Genomic DNA, 20,527 nt, shown 5'->3' on the forward strand with positions numbered 1-20,527 from the left:
GAGAATCAGCACCTTGAAGCTCCTGTTTCTTTCGTACAGGTTGCAATTTGTCCTGAGGATGAACGGGAAGAGGGGGAACCAACGAGAGACTAGCTCTAGGTGTTGGGACAGGCACAGGTCACTCTATTTCCCCATCAGGAAGAAGAATGAAGCACAGGCTCAGCCTGCCCCCCGGAACCAGAATAGGGCCTGAAGCAATCCTGCGCTTTTGCGGCCAGCTCCCAAAAAAGCGAGTTGACAAATGGAGCTCAGGGCCACTGCAATTCACAAACCTGCAGAGTTATAAATGATAACTCTCATCCACAAATATATTGAGGGAAGGCAACGAAGAGGATTTGAAAGCAAGGCAGAATTGCAGGAAACAGATTTCAGGAGGTAGATTCGACTCGCCTTTAAAGCACATGAAAAGCAGCAAAACGTTGACAATGATGCCCTTGGCCAAAAAGGGCGTATGCGTTTTTTCCTGAATATATTCAGGAAAAAACGCATACGCCCTTTTTGGCCAACCAAGCAAGCCCGAAGTGCAAATCAGCACTACAAAGAAGTCTCGCTTGCCATCGGTCAAAAGGGCCATGCTGCCAAAAGTGTAAAAACCAGAAATTCAGGACAGGCCATGGAGACATGGGAGCCTTGCTATGCTGATGGGCAGGATGCCAATTGCCAACAGCCACTCTGGAGAAGTGTACGGTGTGTCCTGAAACATGTAATAAACACAGCTTACAGAGCATAGGGCACTTCCACTCATGGGCGTATAAATTGGGAAAACTAAAAATCAACAAGACACAGTCACCGAAAAGTTTCGGGCTGCTCTGTGTACAAGAACCTCCACTTAGGTACACCTTAAACATGCCAGGAAAGAGAAAAATGGATAAAGAAGTTGTGGTACTTAGGCACAATGGAATATCACTCAGCCATGAAATCAATGTCATAAGGCTAGTAGCAGCATGATGAGTGGATTTAGGGACGAGGATTCTAAGTGAAATAAGTCACACAGAAAAAGACACTTATCCTAAGATATCACTTATAGAGGGCATGTCAAAATCGCTACACTTGAAGTGAATTACAAAACAGAACAGAGTCACATATTTAGAAGACACACTATGGCTGCTTAACGGGAAAGGTGAGGTGGGGTGATGCATAAAACAAGGGTTTGAAATTAGCTCACATACCGTTCCATAAGCCAAATATGTAACAGACAAGACCTCCTCCCTGCTCAGTGAACTGGACTCAACACCCCCTATTCACCGCACAAGAATATATCTGACTAGCAAGAATCTTAAAACCTATGTATTGATATCTCTCTGGAGTTGAATCAAGAGGGTGTAAAGCGGCATAAACACAGCAGGGAAAAGCAGCTCAACCCCATTATCAAAATAAATTACTTAAAATGAACGCCATAAAACAAAGACAGTGAAAGAGAGAGAAATTCTTACAAAATCCGTTCGGAGGCTCTGATGCAACCTGGATTGACCATATCTAGACCCACAGCTGGATGAGACATAAGGCTGGACACTCTTGGGGCTGAGAGGTTTGGTGAGGTTGGGTGAGGAAACGCAGACCCTTTAAAGTAATACCGCGGGGTACCCACCCCATGGGTCCCAAATCTCCAGGTTCAAGGGCATCTTCCTACATTGAAAACGTGCATGGGAAACCCAGAAGATGGTACAGCGTGTGATCGGGAAAGGTTTCTAAAACGCACCTCATTTCTCCTCTCCTTGTGCTCGGGTTCGCCATTCCAGCCGCTTTACTAACAATCTCCCTACTTGGAGAATCAGCACCTTGAAGCTCCTGTTTCTTTCGTACAGGTTGCAATTTGTCCTGAGGATGAACGGGAAGAGGGGGAACCAACGAGAGACTAGCTCTAGGTGTTGGGACAGGCACAGGTCACTCTATTTCCCCATCAGGAAGAAGAATGAAGCACAGGCTCAGCCTGCCCCCCGGAACCAGAATAGGGCCTGAAGCAATCCTGCGCTTTTGCGGCCAGCTCCCAAAAAAGCGAGTTGACAAATGGAGCTCAGGGCCACTGCAATTCACAAACCTGCAGAGTTATAAATGATAACTCTCGTCCACAAATATATTGAGGGAAGGCAACGAAGAGGATTTGAAAGCAAGGCAGAATTGCAGGAAACAGATTTCAGGAGGTAGATTCGACTCGCCTTTAAAGCACATGAAAAGCGGCAAAACGTTGACAATGATGCCCTTGGCCAAAAAGGGCGTATGCGTTTTTTCCTGAATATATTTTCCTGAATATATTCAGGAAAAAACGCATACGCCCTTTTTGGCCAACCAAGCAAGCCGGAAGTGCAAATCAGCACTACAAAGAAGTCTCGCTTGCCATCGGTCAAAAGGGCCACGCTGCAAAAAGAATAAACACCAGAAATGCAGGACAGGCCATGGAGACATGGGAGCCTTGCTAGGCTGAGGGGTGGGATGTCAATTGCCAACAGCCACTCTGGAGAAGTGTACGGTGTGTCCTGAAACATGTAATAAACACAGCTTACAGAGCATAGGGCACTTCCACTCATGGGCGTATAAATTGGGAAAACTAAAAATCAACAAGACACAGGCACCCCAAAGTTTCGGGCTGCTCTGTGTATAAGAATCTCCACTTAGCTACACCTTAAGTATCCCAGGAAAGAGAAAAATGGATAAAGAAGTTGTGGTACTTAGGCACAATGGAATATCACTCAGCCATGAAATCAATGTCATAAGGCTAGTAGCAGCATGATGAGTGGATTTAGGGACGAGGATTCTAAGTGAAATAAGTCACACAGAAAAAGACAGTTATCCTAAGATATCACTTATAGAGGGCATGTCAAAATCGCTACACTTGAACTGAATTACAAAACAGAACAGAGTCACACATTTAGAAGACACACTATGGCTGCTTAACGGGAAAGGTGAGGTGGGCTGATGCATAAAACAAGGGTTTGAAATTAGCTCACATACCATTCCATAAGCCAAATATGTAACAGACAAGACCTCCTCCCTGCTCAGTGAACTGGACTCAACACCCCCTATTCACCGCACAAGAATATATCTGACTAGCAAGAATCTTAAAACCTATGTATTGATATCTCTCTGGAGTTGAATCAAGAGGGTGTAAAGCGGCATAAACACAGCAGGGAAAAGCAGCTCAACCCCATTATCAAAATAAATTACTTAAAATGAACGCCATAAAACAAAGACAGTGAAAGAGAGAGAAATTCTTACAAAATCCGTTCGGAGGCTCTGATGCAACCTGGATTGACCATATCTAGACCCACAGCTGGATGAGACATAAGGCTGGACACTCTTGGGGCTGAGAGGTTTGGTGAGGTTGGGTGAGGAAACGCAGACCCTTTAAAATAATACCGCGGGGTACCCACCCCATGGGTCCCAAATCTCCAGGTTCAAGGGCATCTTCCTACATTGAAAACGTGCCTGGGAAACCCAGAGGATGGTACAGCGTGTGATCGGGAAAGGTTTCTAAAACGCACCTCATTTCTCCTCTCCTTGTGCTCCGGTTCGCCATTCCAGCCGCTTTACTAACAATCTCCCTACTTGGAGAATCAGCACCTTGAAGCTCCTGTTTCTTTCGTACAGGTTGCAATTTGTCCTGAGGATGAACGGGAAGAGGGGGAACCAACGAGAGACTAGCTCTAGGTGTTGGGACAGGCACAGGTCACTCTATTTCCCCATCAGGAAGAAGAATGAAGCACAGGCTCAGCCTGCCCCCCGGAACCAGAATAGGGCCTGAAGCAATCCTGCGCTTTTGCGGCCAGCTCCCAAAAAAGCGAGTTGACAAATGGAGCTCAGGGCCACTGCAATTCACAAACCTGCAGAGTTATAAATGATAACTCTCATCCACAAATATATTGAGGGAAGGCAACGAAGAGGATTTGAAAGCAAGGCAGAATTGCAGGAAACAGATTTCAGGAGGTAGATTCGACTCGCCTTTAAAGCACATGAAAAGCAGCAAAACGTTGACAATGATGCCCTTGGCCAAAAAGGGCGTATGCGTTTTTTCCTGAATATATTCAGGAAAAAACGCATACGCCCTTTTTGGCCAACCAAGCAAGCCCGAAGTGCAAATCAGCACTACAAAGAAGTCTCGCTTGCCATCGGTCAAAAGGGCCATGCTGCCAAAAGTGTAAAAACCAGAAATTCAGGACAGGCCATGGAGACATGGGAGCCTTGCTATGCTGATGGGCAGGATGCCAATTGCCAACAGCCACTCTGGAGAAGTGTACGGTGTGTCCTGAAACATGTAATAAACACAGCTTACAGAGCATAGGGCACTTCCACTCATGGGCGTATAAATTGGGAAAACTAAAAATCAACAAGACACAGTCACCGAAAAGTTTCGGGCTGCTCTGTGTACAAGAACCTCCACTTAGGTACACCTTAAACATGCCAGGAAAGAGAAAAATGGATAAAGAAGTTGTGGTACTTAGGCACAATGGAATATCACTCAGCCATGAAATCAATGTCATAAGGCTAGTAGCAGCATGATGAGTGGATTTAGGGACGAGGATTCTAAGTGAAATAAGTCACACAGAAAAAGACACTTATCCTAAGATATCACTTATAGAGGGCATGTCAAAATCGCTACACTTGAAGTGAATTACAAAACAGAACAGAGTCACATATTTAGAAGACACACTATGGCTGCTTAACGGGAAAGGTGAGGTGGGGTGATGCATAAAACAAGGGTTTGAAATTAGCTCACATACCGTTCCATAAGCCAAATATGTAACAGACAAGACCTCCTCCCTGCTCAGTGAACTGGACTCAACACCCCCTATTCACCGCACAAGAATATATCTGACTAGCAAGAATCTTAAAACCTATGTATTGATATCTCTCTGGAGTTGAATCAAGAGGGTGTAAAGCGGCATAAACACAGCAGGGAAAAGCAGCTCAACCCCATTATCAAAATAAATTACTTAAAATGAACGCCATAAAACAAAGACAGTGAAAGAGAGAGAAATTCTTACAAAATCCGTTCGGAGGCTCTGATGCAACCTGGATTGACCATATCTAGACCCACAGCTGGATGAGACATAAGGCTGGACACTCTTGGGGCTGAGAGGTTTGGTGAGGTTGGGTGAGGAAACGCAGACCCTTTAAAGTAATACCGCGGGGTACCCACCCCATGGGTCCCAAATCTCCAGGTTCAAGGGCATCTTCCTACATTGAAAACGTGCATGGGAAACCCAGAAGATGGTACAGCGTGTGATCGGGAAAGGTTTCTAAAACGCACCTCATTTCTCCTCTCCTTGTGCTCGGGTTCGCCATTCCAGCCGCTTTACTAACAATCTCCCTACTTGGAGAATCAGCACCTTGAAGCTCCTGTTTCTTTCGTACAGGTTGCAATTTGTCCTGAGGATGAACGGGAAGAGGGGGAACCAACGAGAGACTAGCTCTAGGTGTTGGGACAGGCACAGGTCACTCTATTTCCCCATCAGGAAGAAGAATGAAGCACAGGCTCAGCCTGCCCCCCGGAACCAGAATAGGGCCTGAAGCAATCCTGCGCTTTTGCGGCCAGCTCCCAAAAAAGCGAGTTGACAAATGGAGCTCAGGGCCACTGCAATTCACAAACCTGCAGAGTTATAAATGATAACTCTCGTCCACAAATATATTGAGGGAAGGCAACGAAGAGGATTTGAAAGCAAGGCAGAATTGCAGGAAACAGATTTCAGGAGGTAGATTCGACTCGCCTTTAAAGCACATGAAAAGCGGCAAAACGTTGACAATGATGCCCTTGGCCAAAAAGGGCGTATGCGTTTTTTCCTGAATATATTTTCCTGAATATATTCAGGAAAAAACGCATACGCCCTTTTTGGCCAACCAAGCAAGCCGGAAGTGCAAATCAGCACTACAAAGAAGTCTCGCTTGCCATCGGTCAAAAGGGCCACGCTGCAAAAAGAATAAACACCAGAAATGCAGGACAGGCCATGGAGACATGGGAGCCTTGCTAGGCTGAGGGGTGGGATGTCAATTGCCAACAGCCACTCTGGAGAAGTGTACGGTGTGTCCTGAAACATGTAATAAACACAGCTTACAGAGCATAGGGCACTTCCACTCATGGGCGTATAAATTGGGAAAACTAAAAATCAACAAGACACAGGCACCCCAAAGTTTCGGGCTGCTCTGTGTATAAGAATCTCCACTTAGCTACACCTTAAGTATCCCAGGAAAGAGAAAAATGGATAAAGAAGTTGTGGTACTTAGGCACAATGGAATATCACTCAGCCATGAAATCAATGTCATAAGGCTAGTAGCAGCATGATGAGTGGATTTAGGGACGAGGATTCTAAGTGAAATAAGTCACACAGAAAAAGACAGTTATCCTAAGATATCACTTATAGAGGGCATGTCAAAATCGCTACACTTGAACTGAATTACAAAACAGAACAGAGTCACACATTTAGAAGACACACTATGGCTGCTTAACGGGAAAGGTGAGGTGGGCTGATGCATAAAACAAGGGTTTGAAATTAGCTCACATACCATTCCATAAGCCAAATATGTAACAGACAAGACCTCCTCCCTGCTCAGTGAACTGGACTCAACACCCCCTATTCACCGCACAAGAATATATCTGACTAGCAAGAATCTTAAAACCTATGTATTGATATCTCTCTGGAGTTGAATCAAGAGGGTGTAAAGCGGCATAAACACAGCAGGGAAAAGCAGCTCAACCCCATTATCAAAATAAATTACTTAAAATGAACGCCATAAAACAAAGACAGTGAAAGAGAGAGAAATTCTTACAAAATCCGTTCGGAGGCTCTGATGCAACCTGGATTGACCATATCTAGACCCACAGCTGGATGAGACATAAGGCTGGACACTCTTGGGGCTGAGAGGTTTGGTGAGGTTGGGTGAGGAAACGCAGACCCTTTAAAATAATACCGCGGGGTACCCACCCCATGGGTCCCAAATCTCCAGGTTCAAGGGCATCTTCCTACATTGAAAACGTGCCTGGGAAACCCAGAGGATGGTACAGCGTGTGATCGGGAAAGGTTTCTAAAACGCACCTCATTTCTCCTCTCCTTGTGCTCGGGTTCGCCATTCCAGCCGCTTTACTAACAATCTCCCTACTTGGAGAATCAGCACCTTGAAGCTCCTGTTTCTTTCGTACAGGTTGCAATTTGTCCTGAGGATGAACGGGAAGAGGGGGAACCAACGAGAGACTAGCTCTAGGTGTTGGGACAGGCACAGGTCACTCTATTTCCCCATCAGGAAGAAGAATGAAGCACAGGCTCAGCCTGCCCCCCGGAACCAGAATAGGGCCTGAAGCAATCCTGCGCTTTTGCGGCCAGCTCCCAAAAAAGCGAGTTGACAAATGGAGCTCAGGGCCACTGCAATTCACAAACCTGCAGAGTTATAAATGATAACTCTCATCCACAAATATATTGAGGGAAGGCAACGAAGAGGATTTGAAAGCAAGGCAGAATTGCAGGAAACAGATTTCAGGAGGTAGATTCGACTCGCCTTTAAAGCACATGAAAAGCAGCAAAACGTTGACAATGATGCCCTTGGCCAAAAAGGGCGTATGCGTTTTTTCCTGAATATATTCAGGAAAAAACGCATACGCCCTTTTTGGCCAACCAAGCAAGCCGGAAGTGCAAATCAGCACTACAAAGAAGTCTCGCTTGCCATCGGTCAAAAGGGCCACGCTGCAAAAAGAGTAAACACCAGAAATGCAGGACAGGCCATGGAGACATGGGAGCCTTGCTAGGCTGAGGGGTGGGATGTCACTTGCCAAAAGCCACTCTGGAGAAGTGTACGGTGTGTCCTGAAACATGTAATAAACACAGCTTACAGAGCATAGGGCACTTCCACTCATGGGCGTATAAATTGGGAAAACTAAAAATCAACAAGACACAGGCACCCCAAAGTTTCGGGCTGCTCTGTGTACAAGAATCTCCACTTAGCTACACCTTAAGTATCCCAGGAAAGAGAAAAATGGATAAAGAAGTTGTGGTACTTAGGCACAATGGAATATCACTCAGCCATGAAATCAATGTCATAAGGCTAGTAGCAGCATGATGAGTGGATTTAGGGACGAGGATTCTAAGTGAAATAAGTCACACAGAAAAAGACAGTTATCCTAAGATATCACTTATAGAGGGCATGTCAAAATCGCTACACTTGAAGTGAATTACAAAACAGAACAGAGTCACACATTTAGAAGACACACTATGGCTGCTTAACGGGAAAGGTGAGGTGGGCTGATGCATAAAACAGGGGTTTGAAATTAGCTCACATACCGTTCCATAAGCCAAATATGTAACAGACAAGACCTCCTCCCTGCTCAGTGAACTGGACTCAACACCCCCTATTCACCGCACAAGAATATATCTGACTAGCAAGAATCTTAAAACCTATGTATTGATATCTCTCTGGAGTTGAATCAAGAGGGTGTAAAGCGGCATAAACACAGCAGGGAAAAGCAGCTCAACCCTATTATCAAAATAAATTACTTAAAATGAACGCCATAAAACAAAGACAGTGAAAGAGAGAGAAATTCTTACAAAATCCGTTCGGGGGCTCTTATGCAACCTGGATTGACCATATCTAGACCCACAGCTGGATGAGACAAAAGGCTGGACAATCTTGGGGCTGAGAGGATTGGTGAGGTTGGGTGAGCAAACGCAGACCGCTTAAAGTAATACCGCGTGGTACCCACCCCATGGGTCCCAAATCTCCAGGTTCAAGGGCATCTTCCTACATCGAAAACATGCCTGGGAAACCCAGAAGATGGTACACCGTGTGATCGGGAAAGGTTTCTAAAACGCACCTCATTTCTCCTCTCCTTGTGCTCGGGTTCGCCATTCCAGCCGCTTTACTAACAATCTCCCTACTTGGAGAATCAGCACCTGGAACCTCCTGTTTGTTTCGTACAGGTTGCAATTTGTCCTGAGGATGAACGGGAAGAGGGGGAACCAATGAGAGACTAGCTCTAGGTGTTGGGACAGGCACAGGTCACTCTATTTCCCCATCAGGAAGAAGAATGAAGCACAGGCTCAGCCTGCCCCCCGGAACCAGAATAGGGCCTGAAGCAATCCTGCGCTTTTGCGGCCAGCTCCCAAAAAAGCGAATTGACAAATGGAGCTCAGGGCCACTGCAATTCACAAACCTGCAGAGTTATAAATGATAACTCTCGTCCACAAATATATTGAGGGAAGGCAACGAAGAGGATTTGAAAGCAAGGCAGAATTGCAGGAAACAGATTTCAGGAGGTAGATTCGACTCGCCTTTAAAGCACATGAAAAGCGGCAAAACGTTGACAATGATGCCCTTGGCCAAAAAGGGCGTATGCGTTTTTTCCTGAATATATTCAGGAAAAAACGCATACGCCCTTTTTGGCCAACCAAGCAAGCCGGAAGTGCAAATCAGCACTACAAAGAAGTCTCGCTTGCCATCGGTCAAAAGGGCCATGCTGCAAAAAGTGTAAAAACCAGAAATGCAGGACAGGCCATGGAGACATGGGAGCCTTGCTACGCTGATGGGCAGGATGCCAATTGCCAACAGCCACTCTGGAGAAGTGTACGGTGTGTCCTGAAACATGTAATAAACACAGCTTACAGAGCATAGGGCACTTCCACTCATGGGCGTATAAATTGGGAAAACTAAAAATCAACAAGACACAGGCACCCCAAAGTTTCGGGCTGCTCTGTGTACAAGAACCTCCACTGAGGTACACCTTAAACATGCCAGGAAAGAGAAAAATGGATAAAGAAGTTGTGGTACTTAGGCACAATGGAATATCACTCAGCCATGAAATCAATGTCATAAGGCTAGTAGCAGCATGATGAGTGGATTTAGGGACGAGGATTCTAAGTGAAATAAGTCACACAGAAAAAGACAGTTATCCTAAGATATCACTTATAGAGGGCATGTCAAAATCGCTACACTTGAAGTGAATTACAAAACAGAACAGAGTCACACATTTAGAAGACACACTATGGCTGCTTAACGGGAAAGGTGAGGTGGGGTGATGCATAAAACAAGGGTTTGAAATTAGCTCACATACCGTTCCATAAGCCAAATATGTAACAGACAAGACCTCCTCCCTGCTCAGTGAACTGGACTCAACACCCCCTATTCACCGCACAAGAATATATCTGACTAGCAAGAATCTTAAACCTATGTATTGATATCTCTCTGGAGTTGAATCAAGAGGGTGTAAAGCGGCATAAACACAGCAGGGAAAAGCAGCTCAACCCCATTATCAAAATAAATTACTTAACATGAACGCCATAAAACAAAGACAGTGAAAGAGAGAGAAATTCTTACAAAATCCGTTCGGAGGCTCTGATGCAACCTGGATTGACCATATCTAGACCCACAGCTGGATGAGACATAAGGCTGGACACTCTTGGGGCTGAGAGGTTTGGTGAGGTTGGGTGAGGAAACGCAGACCCTTTAAAGTAATACCGCGGGGTACCCACCCCATGGGTCCCAAATCTCCAGGTTCAAGGGCATCTTCCTACATTGAAAACGTGCATGGGAAACCCAGAAGATGGTACAGCGTGTGATCGGGAAAGGTTTCTAAAACGCACCTCATTTCTCCTCTCCTTGTGCTCGGGTTCGCCATTCCAGCCGCTTTACTAACAATCTCCCTACTTGGAGAATCAGCACCTTGAAGCTCCTGTTTCTTTCGTACAGGTTGCAATTTGTCCTGAGGATGAACGGGAAGAGGGGGAACCAACGAGAGACTAGCTCTAGGTGTTGGGACAGGCACAGGTCACTCTATTTCCCCATCAGGAAGAAGAATGAAGCACAGGCTCAGCCTGCCCCCCGGAACCAGAATAGGGCCTGAAGCAATCCTGCGCTTTTGCGGCCAGCTCCCAAAAAAGCGAGTTGACAAATGGAGCTCAGGGCCACTGCAATTCACAAACCTGCAGAGTTATAAATGATAACTCTCGTCCACAAATATATTGAAGGAAGGAAACGAAGAGGATTTGAAAGCAAGGCAGAATTGCAGGAAACAGATTTCAGGAGGTAGATTCGACTCGCCTTTAAAGCACATGAAAAGCGGCAAAACGTTGACAATGATGCCCTTGGCCAAAAAGGGCGTATGCGTTTTTTCCTGAATATATTCAGGAAAAAACGCATACGCCCTTTTTGGCCAACCAAGCAAGCCGGAAGTGCAAATCAGCACTACAAAGAAGTCTCGCTTGCCATCGGTCAAAAGGGCCACGCTGCAAAAAGAGTAAACACCAGAAATGCAGGACAGGCCATGGAGACATGGGAGCCTTGCTAGGCTGAGGGGTGGGATGTCAATTGCCAACAGCCACTCTGGAGAAGTGTACGGTGTGTCCTGAAACATGTAATAAACACAGCTTACAGAGCATAGGGCACTTCCACTCATGGGCGTATAAATTGGGAAAACTAAAAATCAACAAGACACAGGCACCCCAAAGTTTCGGGCTGCTCTGTGTACAAGAATCTCCACTTAGCTACACCTTAAGTATCCCAGGAAAGAGAAAAATGGATAAAGAAGTTGTGGTACTTAGGCACAATGGAATATCACTCAGCCATGAAATCAATGTCATAAGGCTAGTAGCAGCATGATGAGTGGATTTAGGGACGAGGATTCTAAGTGAAATAAGTCACACAGAAAAAGACAGTTATCCTAAGATATCACTTATAGAGGGCATGTCAAAATCGCTACACTTGAAGTGAATTACAAAACAGAACAGAGTCACACATTTAGAAGACACACTATGGCTGCTTAACGGGAAAGGTGAGGTGGGGTGATGCATAAAACAAGGGTTTGAAATTAGCTCACATACCGTTCCATAAGCCAAATATGTAACAGACAAGACCTCCTCCCTGCTCAGTGAACTGGACTCAACACCCCCTATTCACCGCACAAGAATATATCTGACTAGCAAGAATCTTAAAACCTATGTATTGATATCTCTCTGGAGTTGAATCAAGAGGGTGTAAAGCGGCATAAACACAGCAGGGAAAAGCAGCTCAACCCTATTATCAAAATAAATTACTTAAAATGAACGCCATAAAACAAAGACAGTGAAAGAGAGAGAAATTCTTACAAAATCCGTTCGGGGGCTCTTATGCAACCTGGATTGACCATATCTAGACCCACAGCTGGATGAGACAAAAGGCTGGACAATCTTGGGGCTGAGAGGATTGGTGAGGTTGGGTGAGCAAACGCAGACCGCTTAAAGTAATACCGCGTGGTACCCACCCCATGGGTCCCAAATCTCCAGGTTCAAGGGCATCTTCCTACATCGAAAACATGCCTGGGAAACCCAGAAGATGGTACACCGTGTGATCGGGAAAGGTTTCTAAAACGCACCTCATTTCTCCTCTCCTTGTGCTCGGGTTCGCCATTCCAGCCGCTTTACTAACAATCTCCCTACTTGGAGAATCAGCACCTGGAACCTCCTGTTTGTTTCGTACAGGTTGCAATTTGTCCTGAGGATGAACGGGAAGAGGGGGAACCAATGAGAGACTAGCTCTAGGTGTTGGGACAGGCACAGGTCACTCTATTTCCCCATCAGGAAGAAGAATGAAGCACAGGCTCAGCCTGCCCCCCGGAACCAGAATAGGGCCTGAAGCAATCCTGCGCTTTTGCGGCCAGCTCCCAAAAAAGCGAGTTGACAAATGGAGCTCAGGGCCACTGCAATTCACAAACCTGCAGAGTTATAAATGATAACTCTCGTCCACAAATATATTGAGGGAAGGCAACGAAGAGGATTTGAAAGCAAAGCAGAATTGCAGGAAACAGATTTCAGGAGGTAGATTCGACTCGCCTTTAAAGCACATGAAAAGCGGCAAAACGTTAACAATGATGCCCTTGGCCAAAAAGGGCGTATGCGTTTTTTCCTGAATATATTCAGGAAAAAACGCATACGCCCTTTTTGGCCAACCAAGCAAGCCGGAAGTGCAAATCAGCACTACAAAGAAGTCTCGCTTGCCATCGGTCAAAAGGGCCATGCTGCAAAAAGTGTAAAAACCAGAAATGCAGGACAGGCTATGGAGACATGGGAGCCTTGCTACGCTGATGGGCAGGATGCCAATTGCCAACAGCCACTCTGGAGAAGTGTACGGTGTGTCCTGAAACATGTAATAAACACAGCTTACAGAGCATAGGGCACTTCCACTCATGGGCGTATAAATTGGGAAAACTAAAAATCAACAAGACACAGGCACCCAAAAGTTTCGGGCTGCTCTGTGTACAAGAACCTCCACTGAGGTACACCTTAAACATGCCAGGAAAGAGAAAAATGGATAAAGAAGTTGTGGTACTTAGGCACAATGGAATATCACTCAGCCATGAAATCAATGTCATAAGGCTAGTAGCAGCATGATGAGTGGATTTAGGGACGAGGATTCTAAGTGAAATAAGTCACACAGAAAAAGACACTTATCCTAAGATATCACTTATAGAGGGCATGTCGAAATCGCTACACTTGAAGTGAATTACAAAACAGAACAGAGTCACATATTTAGAATACACACTATGGCTGCTTAACGGGAAAGGTGAGGTGGGGTGATGCATAAAACAAGGGTTTGAAATTAGCTCACATACCGTTCCATAAGCCAAATATGTAACAGACAAGACCTCCTCCCTGCTCAGTGAACTGGACTCAACACCCCCTATTCACCGCACAAGAATATATCTGACTAGCAAGAATCTTAAAACCTATGTATTAATATCTCTCTGGAGTTGAATCAAGAGGGTGTAAAGCGGCATAAACACAGCAGGGAAAAGCAGCTCAACCCCATTATCAAAATAAATTACTTAACATGAACGCCATAAAACAAAGACAGTGAAAGAGAGAGAAATTCTTACAAAATCCGTTCGGAGGCTCTGATGCAACCTGGATTGACCATATCTAGACCCACAGCTGGATGAGACATAAGGCTGGACACTCTTGGGGCTGAGAGGTTTGGTGAGGTTGGGTGAGGAAACGCAGACCCTTTAAAGTAATACCGCGGGGTACCCACCCCATGGGTCCCAAATCTCCAGGTTCAAGGGCATCTTCCTACATTGAAAACGTGCATGGGAAACCCAGAAGATGGTACAGCGTGTGATCGGGAAAGGTTTCTAAAACGCACCTCATTTCTCCTCTCCTTGTGCTCGGGTTCGCCATTCCAGCCGCTTTACTAACAATCTCCCTACTTGGAGAATCAGCACCTTGAAGCTCCTGTTTCTTTCGTACAGGTTGCAATTTGTCCTGAGGATGAACGGGAAGAGGGGGAACCAACGAGAGACTAGCTCTAGGTGTTGGGACAGGCACAGGTCACTCTATTTCCCCATCAGGAAGAAGAATGAAGCACAGGCTCAGCCTGCCCCCCGGAACCAGAATAGGGCCTGAAGCAATCCTGCGCTTTTGCGGCCAGCTCCCAAAAAAGCGAGTTGACAAATGGAGCTCAGGGCCACTGCAATTCACAAACCTGCAGAGTTATAAATGATAACTCTCGTCCACAAATATATTGAAGGAAGGAAACGAAGAGGATTTGAAAGCAAGGCAGAATTGCAGGAAACAGATTTCAGGAGGTAGATTCGACTCGCCTTTAAAGCACATGAAAAGCGGCAAAACGTTGACAATGATGCCCTTGGCCAAAAAGGGCGTATGCGTTTTCTCCTGAATATATTTTCCTGAATATATTCAGGAAAAAACGCATACGCCCTTTTTGGCCAACCAAGCAAGCCGGAAGTGCAAATCAGCACTACAAAGAAGTCTCGCTTGCCATCGGTCAAAAGGGCCATGCTGCCAAATGTGTAAAAACCAGAAATTCAGGACAGGCCATGGAGACATGGGAGCCTTGCTACGCTGATGGGCAGGATGCCAATTGCCAACAGCCACTCTGGAGAAGTGTACGGTGTGTCCTGAAACATGTAATAAACACAGCTTACAGAGCATAGGGCACTTCCACTCATGGGCGTATAAATTGGGAAAACTAAACATCAACAAGACACAGGCACCCAAAAGTTTCGGGCTGCTCTGTGTACAAGAACCTCCACTTAGGTACACCTTAAACATGCCAGGAAAGAGAAAAATGGATAAAGAAGTTGTGGTACTTAGGCACAATGGAATATCACTCAGCCATGAAATCAATGTCATAAGACTAGTAGCAGCATGATGAGTGGATTTAGGGACGAGGATTCTAAGTGAAATAAGTCACACAGAAAAAGACAGTTATCCTAAGATATCACTTATAGAGGGCATGTCAAAATCGCTACACTTGAACTGAATTACAAAACAGAACAGAGTCACATATTTAGAAGACACACTATGGCTGCTTAACGGGAAAGGTGAGGTGGGGTGATGCATAAAACAAGGGTTTGAAATTAGCTCACATACCGTTCCATAAGCCAAATATGTAACAGACAAGACCTCCTCCCTGCTCAGTGAACTGGACTCAACACCCCCTATTCACCGCACAAGAATATATCTGACTAGCAAGAATCTTAAACCTATGTATTGATATCTCTCTGGAGTTGAATCAAGAGGGTGTAAAGCGGCATAAACACAGCAGGGAAAAGCAGCTCAACCCCATTATCAAAATAAATTACTTAACATGAACGCCATAAAACAAAGACAGTGAAAGAGAGAGAAATTCTTACAAAATCCGTTCGGAGGCTCTGATGCAACCTGGATTGACCATATCTAGACCCACAGCTGGATGAGACATAAGGCTGGACACTCTTGGGGCTGAGAGGTTTGGTGAGGTTGGGTGAGGAAACGCAGACCCTTTAAAGTAATACCGCGGGGTACCCACCCCATGGGTCCCAAATCTCCAGGTTCAAGGGCATCTTCCTACATTGAAAACGTGCATGGGAAACCCAGAAGATGGTACAGCGTGTGATCGGGAAAGGTTTCTAAAACGCACCTCATTTCTCCTCTCCTTGTGCTCGGGTTCGCCATTCCAGCCGCTTTACTAACAATCTCCCTACTTGGAGAATCAGCACCTTGAAGCTCCTGTTTCTTTCGTACAGGTTGCAATTTGTCCTGAGGATGAACGGGAAGAGGGGGAACCAACGAGAGACTAGCTCTAGGTGTTGGGACAGGCACAGGTCACTCTATTTCCCCATCAGGAAGAAGAATGAAGCACAGGCTCAGCCTGCCCCCCGGAACCAGAATAGGGCCTGAAGCAATCCTGCGCTTTTGCGGCCAGCTCCCAAAAAAGCGAGTTGACAAATGGAGCTCAGGGCCACTGCAATTCACAAACCTGCAGAGTTATAAATGATAACTCTCGTCCACAAATATATTGAGGGAAGGCAACGAAGAGGATTTGAAAGCAAGGCAGAATTGCAGGAAACAGATTTCAGGAGGTAGATTCGACTCGCCTTTAAAGCACATGAAAAGCGGCAAAACGTTGACAATGATGCCCTTGGCCAAAAAGGGCGTATGCGTTTTTTCCTGAATATATTTTCCTGAATATATTCAGGAAAAAACGCATACGCCCTTTTTGGCCAACCAAGCAAGCCGGAAGTGCAAATCAGCACTACAAAGAAGTCTCGCTTGCCATCGGTCAAAAGGGCCACGCTGCAAAAAGAGTAAACACCAGAAATGCAGGACAGGCCATGGAGACATGGGAGCCTTGCTAGGCTGAGGGGTGGGATGTCAATTGCCAACAGCCACTCTGGAGAAGTGTACGGTGTGTCCTGAAACATGTAATAAACACAGCTTACAGAGCATAGGGCACTTCCACTCATGGGCGTATAAATTGGGAAAACTAAAAATCAACAAGACACAGGCACCCCAAAGTTTCGGGCTGCTCTGTGTACAAGAATCTCCACTTAGCTACACCTTAAGTATCCCAGGAAAGAGAAAAATGGATAAAGAAGTTGTGGTACTTAGGCACAATGGAATATCACTCAGCCATGAAATCAATGTCATAAGGCTAGTAGCAGCATGATGAGTGGATTTAGGGACGAGGATTCTAAGTGAAATAAGTCACACAGAAAAAGACAGTTATCCTAAGATATCACTTATAGAGGGCATGTCAAAATCGCTACACTTGAACTGAATTACAAAACAGAACAGAGTCACACATTTAGAAGACACACTATGGCTGCTTAACGGGAAAGGTGAGGTGGGCTGATGCATAAAACAAGGGTTTGAAATTAGCTCACATACCATTCCATAAGCCAAATATGTAACAGACAAGACCTCCTCCCTGCTCAGTGAACTGGACTCAACACCCCCTATTCACCGCACAAGAATATATCTGACTAGCAAGAATCTTAAAACCTATGTATTGATATCTCTCTGGAGTTGAATCAAGAGGGTGTAAAGCGGCATAAACACAGCAGGGAAAAGCAGCTCAACCCCATTATCAAAATAAATTACTTAAAATGAACGCCATAAAACAAAGACAGTGAAAGAGAGAGAAATTCTTACAAAATCCGTTCGGAGGCTCTGATGCAACCTGGATTGACCATATCTAGACCCACAGCTGGATGAGACATAAGGCTGGACACTCTTGGGGCTGAGAGGTTTGGTGAGGTTGGGTGAGGAAACGCAGACCCTTTAAAATAATACCGCGGGGTACCCACCCCATGGGTCCCAAATCTCCAGGTTCAAGGGCATCTTCCTACATTGAAAACGTGCCTGGGAAACCCAGAGGATGGTACAGCGTGTGATCGGGAAAGGTTTCTAAAACGCACCTCATTTCTCCTCTCCTTGTGCTCGGGTTCGCCATTCCAGCCGCTTTACTAACAATCTCCCTACTTGGAGAATCAGCACCTTGAAGCTCCTGTTTCTTTCGTACAGGTTGCAATTTGTCCTGAGGATGAACGGGAAGAGGGGGAACCAACGAGAGACTAGCTCTAGGTGTTGGGACAGGCACAGGTCACTCTATTTCCCCATCAGGAAGAAGAATGAAGCACAGGCTCAGCCTGCCCCCCGGAACCAGAATAGGGCCTGAAGCAATCCTGCGCTTTTGCGGCCAGCTCCCAAAAAAGCGAGTTGACAAATGGAGCTCAGGGCCACTGCAATTCACAAACCTGCAGAGTTATAAATGATAACTCTCATCCACAAATATATTGAGGGAAGGCAACGAAGAGGAATTGAAAGCAAGGCAGAATTGCAGGAAACAGATTTCAGGAGGTAGATTCGACTCGCCTTTAAAGCACATGAAAAGCAGCAAAACGTTGACAATGATGCCCTTGGCCAAAAAGGGCGTATGCGTTTTTTCCTGAATATATTCAGGAAAAAACGCATACGCCCTTTTTGGCCAACCAAGCAAGCCGGAAGTGCAAATCAGCACTACAAAGAAGTCTCGCTTGCCATCGGTCAAAAGGGCCATGCTGCCAAAAGTGTAAAAACCAGAAATTCAGGACAGGCCATGGAGACATGGGAGCCTTGCTACGCTGATGGGCAGGATGCCAATTGCCAACAGCCACTCTGGAGAAGTGTACGGTGTGTCCTGAAACATGTAATAAACACAGCTTACAGAGCATAGGGCACTTCCACTGATGGGCGTATAAATTGGGAAAACTAAAAATCAACAAGACACAGGCACCCCAAAGTTTCGGGCTGCTCTGTGTACAAGAACCTCCACTTAGGTACACCTTAAACATGCCAGGAAAGAGAAAAATGGATAAAGAAGTTGTGGTACTTAGGCACAATGGAATATCACTCAGCCATGAAATCAATGTCATAAGGCTAGTAGCAGCATGATGAGTGGATTTAGGGACGAGGATTCTAAGTGAAATAAGTCACACAGAAAAAGACACTTATCCTAAGATATCACTTATAGAGGGCATGTCAAAATCGCTACACTTGAAGTGAATTACAAAACAGAACAGAGTCACATATTTAGAAGACACACTATGGCTGCTTAACGGGAAAGGTGAGGTGGGGTGATGCATAAAACAAGGGTTTGAAATTAGCTCACATACCGTTCCATAAGCCAAATATGTAACAGACAAGACCTCCTCCCTGCTCAGTGAACTGGACTCAACACCCCCTATTCACCGCACAAGAATATATCTGACTAGCAAGAATCTTAAAACCTATGTATTGATATCTCTCTGGAGTTGAATCAAGAGGGTGTAAAGCGGCATAAACACAGCAGGGAAAAGCAGCTCAACCCCATTATCAAAATAAATTACTTAAAATGAACGCCATAAAACAAAGACAGTGAAAGAGAGAGAAATTCTTACAAAATCCGTTCGGAGGCTCTGATGCAACCTGGATTGACCATATCTAGACCCACAGCTGGATGAGACATAAGGCTGGACACTCTTGGGGATGAGAGGTTTGGTGAGGTTGGGTGAGCAAACGCAGACCCTTTAAAGTAATACCGCGGGGTACCCACCCCATGGGTCCCAAATCTCCAGGTTCAAGGGCATCTTCCTACATTGAAAACGTGCCTGGGAAACCCAGAGGATGGTACAGCGTGTGATCGGGAAAGGTTTCTAAAACGCACCTCATTTCTCCTCTCCTTGTGCTCCGGTTCGCCATTCCAGCCGCTTTACTAACAATCTCCCTACTTGGAGAATCAGCACCTTGAAGCTCCTGTTTCTTTCGTACAGGTTGCAATTTGTCCTGAGGATGAACGGGAAGAGGGGGAACCAACGAGAGACTAGCTCTAGGTGTTGGGAGAGGCACAGGTCACTCTATTTCCCCATCAGGAAGAAGAATGAAGCACAGGCTCAGCCTGCCCCCCGGAACCAGAATAGGGCCTGAAGCAATCCTGCGCTTTTGCGGCCAGCTCCCAAAAAAGCGAGTTGACAAATGGAGCTCAGGGCCACTGCAATTCACAAACCTGCAGAGTTATAAATGATAACTCTCATCCACAAATATATTGAGGGAAGGCAACGAAGAGGATTTGAAAGCAAGGCAGAATTGCAGGAAACAGATTTCAGGAGGTAGATTCGACTCGCCTTTAAAGCACATGAAAAGCAGCAAAACGTTGACAATGATGCCCTTGGCCAAAAAGGGCGTATGCGTTTTTTCCTGAATATATTCAGGAAAAAACGCATACGCCCTTTTTGGCCAACCAAGCAAGCCGGAAGTGCAAATCAGCACTACAAAGAAGTCTCGCTTGCCATCGGTCAAAAGGGCCACGCTGCAAAAAGAGTAAACACCAGAAATGCAGGACAGGCCATGGAGACATGGGAGCCTTGCTAGGCTGAGGGGTGGGATGTCACTTGCCAACAGCCACTCTGGAGAAGTGTACGGTGTGTCCTGAAACATGTAATAAACACAGCTTACAGAGCATAGGGCACTTCCACTCATGGGCGTATAAATTGGGAAAACTAAAAATCAACAAGACACAGGCACCCCAAAGTTTCGGGCTGCTCTGTGTACAAGAATCTCCACTTAGCTACACCTTAAGTATCCCAGGAAAGAGAAAAATGGATAAAGAAGTTGTGGTACTTAGGCACAATGGAATATCACTCAGCCATGAAATCAATGTCATAAGGCTAGTAGCAGCATGATGAGTGGATTTAGGGACGAGGATTCTAAGTGAAATAAGTCACACAGAAAAAGACAGTTATCCTAAGATATCACTTATAGAGGGCATGTCAAAATCGCTA

Source organism: Eubalaena glacialis, chromosome 1 (genome assembly GCF_028564815.1).
Source record: "Eubalaena glacialis isolate mEubGla1 chromosome 1, mEubGla1.1.hap2.+ XY, whole genome shotgun sequence".
In the NCBI taxonomy this organism is placed as follows: Eukaryota; Metazoa; Chordata; class Mammalia; order Artiodactyla; family Balaenidae; genus Eubalaena; species Eubalaena glacialis.